The sequence below is a fragment of the Rutidosis leptorrhynchoides genome, chromosome 11, assembly GCF_046630445.1.
Source record: "Rutidosis leptorrhynchoides isolate AG116_Rl617_1_P2 chromosome 11, CSIRO_AGI_Rlap_v1, whole genome shotgun sequence".
In the NCBI taxonomy this organism is placed as follows: Eukaryota; Viridiplantae; Streptophyta; class Magnoliopsida; order Asterales; family Asteraceae; genus Rutidosis; species Rutidosis leptorrhynchoides.
In genome coordinates, this window is record NC_092343.1 from 85,014,011 (window position 1) to 85,019,717 (window position 5,707).

The 5,707-nt window shown below is 30.7% G+C and overlaps 1 non-coding gene across 1 annotated transcript; it reads left to right on the forward strand.

Moving 5' to 3' along the window:
• The first annotated feature begins 546 nt into the window (after positions 1-546).
• LOC139878898 (small nucleolar RNA R71) lies at positions 547-653 on the forward strand. Its single transcript, XR_011769761.1, has one exon. It is a non-coding gene; the product is annotated as a small nucleolar RNA R71 (small nucleolar RNA).
• Positions 654-5,707: the final 5,054 nt, after the last annotated feature.

Here is a 5,707-nt window from a genome sequence, read left to right on the forward strand (position 1 = left end):
AAAATAGGTCTTTGCTGGTTATAAGTATTATTGGATACTTGTTGATTGCTAGGACGTTGTTGGTTGTTGTATGGAACATTTCGGTTATAATTCTGATTTTGATTGTAGTTTGGTCTTGGCGGTTGATAATTATTTTGATAATTATTTCCAGGCCTTTGGTTCATGTATGAAACATTCTCTCTTTGTTCCATTGTTTGTTCAATACTGAGACAATCTTTTGTCAAATGTGGTCCTCCACACTGTTTACAACTAATTCGTATTGCTTGAATATCTTTAGTCATCTTTTCCATTCGTCTCTCGAAAGCGTCTAACTTTGCGAAAATGGAATCAAAGTCATGGCTAGAATCGGCTCTAGCCGCTTTAGATGAACGAAGAATATCTTTTTCCTGATTCCACTCATGTAAGTGGGAGGCTATGTTATCAATAATTTTATGAGCTTCAGTTGCGGTTTTCTTCATAATGGAACCACCAGCTGCTGTGTCGATATCTTTTCGTGTAGCAACATCGCATCCTTGGTAGAATATTTGTACTATTTGATAAGTGTCTAAACCATGTTGAGGACATCCTCTCAACAACTTTTCGAATCTTGCCCACGCCTCATATAGAGTTTCATTTGGCTTTTGCGTGAACGTAAAAATTTCTCCTTGAAGTCTCACGGCTTTAGATGCCGGAAAGAATCTTTTAAGAAATTCTCAACTAAAACATCCCATGTATCAATCGCTCCTTCAGGTAACGATTCTAACCAATCTTTGGCTTCTCCCTTTAAAGTCCAGGGAAATAACATGAGATAGATCTGTTCATCCTCAACTTCTCTGATTTTGAATAGAGTACAGATCCTATTAAAGGTTCAAAGATGTTCGTTTGGATCTTCTTTTGGTGCACCATTAAATTGGCATTGATTAGTTACCATGTGTAGGATTTGTCCTTTGATTTCATAATCTGGCGCATTAGTGTCTGGTTGAGTAATGGCATGACCTTGGCCAGTGCGTGTAGCTCTCATTCGATCTTCCATACTTAGAGGTTCCTGATTTTCCATGATTGAATTTGTTGAATCTGAATCACTAGAGGATTCTGATTTAATGGTTTCTTCCTTGACAATCTCTGGATGAGTGATTTGTGGTTCCAGAGAAATGATTAGTGGTTCAGGTTCTCTAAATTGTCCTTGAATATCCTCCGGGTTCTCAATTGTGAAATTGGGTTCAAAAAATCGATTATCGAAAATTTGAATTGGAGTACTTGGTCGACTAGATGATGATTCTAAAGAAAAATCAACGGCGACAATATTGGCTAGATGTCTTGATCGAGTTACAGGTGGTGAACGTATGAAAGGTGATGAACGTTTGCCTCGGTGCATTCACAGAATATCCTATTGGTTATAAAGATAAAAATTATATAAGTTATCAAATTAATAGACTTTTCTGATTTTGCCCACGTTTCGAATAGCCAATAGATGCAGCAGGTATCCAGAAACCTTTAAATCGGAAGTCCACAACTCGCCACTAACAAATCCAACTATTACTACGAACCAGAAAATTTTGGATGTCTATTAATTTAACCGCTTAAAATAATTTTTCGTCGAAATTTAAGGAAAATATAGAAAATTCTATGTCCTAAAAACTAGAGCGTAGAAATGAGAAAGAAAAAGAGCGTCAAGAAATAAGAATCCAAAAACAAATGTCGAAAAATAAACAGTCAAAAATATAAAAATAAGAAAGTAAAGCGTCGAAACTTAAAAGTCTAAAAACTAAAAATTAAAACTTGCGTCTAAAGGTATTAAAGCTTAAAAGGAATTATATATCCAAAACGGCAATAACTTAAAAAGGCACTAAAATTTATTTAAAATTAAAGCGATAAGTGACGTCGTAAAATTCTAAAGCACCTAAATCTTAGTCTAAAGAAAAAGTACTTAAGGGATTTTACCGCAAAGCCTAAAAATCTAGAAATAAAAATAACTATGGCAAAATACTAAGTTACGAACTAATTACGAACGAAAAATATACAATATACGAATAAACGATTAAAAAGATATAAATATAAAAAGAAACTAAATTGATAAAAAATACAATTTTATAAAAATATTAATTTTATATTATTATTTTATAAAAGTATTAAATTATGTAGTTAATAAAACTAATTAAATCTTAAAACTTAAAATACAAATTTAATTAAAACTAAAACTAATTAATATTAAATTAAAACCCTAATTCTAATTAATTAATAATAATAATTAATAATACGTAACCCTGATCTGTATGTCTGACGATTCAGGCCTGTCACCTCAGCTCATGCGATCGCATGAGTTGAGGGTTATTTTTCCATGCGGTCGCATGGATGTAGATTCAGATTACTATGCAGGTTCAGCGTGTGTGTGTATATATATATATATATATATATATATATATATATATTATATTTGTTTTTAATTTATAACTCTTACAAAATTTAAAATATAAGTGATATTTAAAATTATATTTTTAAGAACTGAAAAAAAATACTTTTATACTTTATATAAATTATATAAAATATTTTTTCTTTTTATTTAAACACTTAAATAGATATATATATATATATATATATATATATATATATATATATATATATATATATATATATATATATATATATATACTTTTTTTATATTTTTGTATTTTTATGTTTAAAACTTCTTATATTTTTACAAAAATAGATTAAAAATAAACATTTTTTATAGCGTTTCGCTTCGGCGTGATGTCCCCGGCAGCGGCGCCAAAAATACTTGATGTGTGCGAGGTGTAGTACGAAATAGATATATTTTACTACGAAATACTATTAAATACGATAAAATTTTACACAAGTTATTTATTTATTTATTGAATGGGATATACCTAAACCTTACTACAACACTTATAGGCAGTGTACCTAATCGTAGAGTAGTGTAGTTTTTAGTAAGTCCGGTTCGTTCCACAGGGAGCTTGCTAAGTTTAACGCTATATTTATTTTAAACTATATTTGTGTGTATATATATATATATATATATATATATATATATATATATATATATATATATATATATATATATATATATAAGTAGTATTATTATTATAAAATGGGGTTTTACCGTTTAGTGACCGGTTTGCCAATTTTACGTCTTAAGTCACAATTAAAACCTAATGTAAAAGATTAAATATAAATACAACTTAATTTAAAGCGTGAAGTAAATGACGATAAATAAAAATTCGATAATTAAAAATACAATTAAAGCGTAAAAATAAAAGTGCGATAATTTAAAATACGATAAATAAAATGACAATAAATAAAAGTACGATGAGATATAAAATAAAGGAATTATGCTTATTTAAACTTCCGCAATCATGATGTTTGACGTTTTGATTTTAATTTATTACTATGGGTTAACTGTCATTTGTCCTGGATTATTCGATATGTCCATCTGGTTTTATCCATAATAGTCCATCGGTCATAATTATAAAGTGCGAGAGTCTTTACCAAATTAACCTTATACCCGAAGTCAAATATTCCAACTAATTGGGGACTTAAACTGTAACAAGGTCTTAATACTTTGTTTAATGAATACACCAGGTTATCGACTGTGTGTAATCCAAGGTTTTAATACTTTGTTAAAAATTACACCAATTACCCTTGAATGTAATCCACCCCTGTTTTAATGAGTCCAGTGACTATTAATCCATCCCCGTGTCCGGTCAAATGAATAATTATTAGTATTTATAAATATCCCTCCCACCGTACCCAGTCAAGCGTATGTGGTTATATATAAATACGTCAAATTATAAATCTCTATATTAAATCAACGAGATATCATTTAATTAATATAAAGCCCATTAATAGCCCATAGTCCAATTTCCACAAGTGTCGGTCTTTTGTCCAAACCCCAATTATGGTCTAAAGCCCAATAACCCCGTCTTAATATTTAGTCCAACATCACAATTACTTCGACTTAAATAAGCATAATAATAACTTAGCTACGAGACATTAATTTAAAAAGGTTGAACATAACTTACAATGAGTATTAATTGCGTAGTGTTACACGGACAGAATTTTGACTTACAAACTTAAAACATTCTCCACTATAACCTTATTATTATTAACTTAATATTAAAATTATAATTATAAAATAAATATAAATATATTTAGAGAGAGTAAGAGAAGTAGTTGATGAAGGTGTAATCTTCTCGTCCAAATTCGATTGATATTTATAGATGTGGCCAGACTTTAAGGCTAATGCGATCGCATGGGCTTCCTTTGCATCTGCCATGCAATCGCATGGACAGGCTGTCCAGACTCAATCATTGATTTAAAACGTGGGCTACTCGATTTATTTAATATTTAATATATAATATATAATATAATATATATAATTTTATATAATTATATATATATTATATTATATTCTTGTGCATAGTTGACTTGTAATTTTAGGTCCGTTGACTCGTGTGTTGATAGTTGGTTCATGTCCCGGTTTCGAATTTTCGAACGTCCTTTCGTATGATTTAATATCTTGTACTTTGCATTTTGCGGCTTGTACTCTTATCATTTTTAGACGTTTCTCATCAATAAATTGAACCACTTGGATTGTACTTTGTACTTTTTAGCTTTTTGGTCATTTGCGTCTTCAAATCGTAGAATCTGTCTTTTGTCTTCACCTTTTATTATTTAAACGAATATTACTTGAAAATAGATCAATTGCAACTAAAAGCTTGTCTTTTTTGAAGGATAATGCTATGAAATATGTGTTCGTTTTTAGCATTATTAGATACCTCATATGTATGGACTTAAAGTTCGATGATGACGACGCCATACTACTATTGTATTATTCGATGCGGGACGAGGGTTAAAGTTCGATGCGGCGATACCTCATATGTATGGAATTAAAGTTCGATGGAACGATGCCATAATACTATTACGTTGTTCGATGAGGGCTTAAGTTCGATGTGACGATACCTCATATGTATGGATTTAAAGTTCGATATTGACGATGCCATACCACGATTGTTTGTTTGATGAGGGTTTAAGTTCGATAGTGACGATACCTCATGTATGGATTTAAAGTTCGATATTGACGATGCCATACTACTTTTGTATTGCTGGATGAGGACTTAAAGTTCGATGTGGCGATACCTCATATGTGGGGTTAAAGTTCGATGGGACGATACCACATGAAGCATGAAGGGTGGGTTTGAAGTTCGATGAGACGATACCACTCATGGAATTGGATTCTTGGTACTATTTGATGTTATGAACATCTGTGGCTTTTTAAAGGGGATTATTCCCTCGTGATCGTGATTTTAACCGGTGGTTTGTACGTATTCGTATTTAGCATTGTAATTTTGATGTGACCTTTATGTTATCGATGTTGGCTTATTGTACAATTGAATACGTGATATTATGAAATGTCCCGTTCATATTGATTATAAACGTTCCATATTAATTGATTTCGTTGCGAGGTTTTGACCTCTATATGAGACATTTTTCAAAGTCTGCATTCGTTTTAAAAACAAACCATAACCTTTATGGTTAAAAGGACACCACCTAGATTATCTAGAAATAATAATTTAAAAATATCACACTTACACACTACCAATACATATTGGTTTACAATATTAATATGTTACAATAAAGTAAATCTCGAATGCAGTTTTACACAATATTATACAAGCATGCTGACACCAAATCTTGTCCATATTTTAGCATG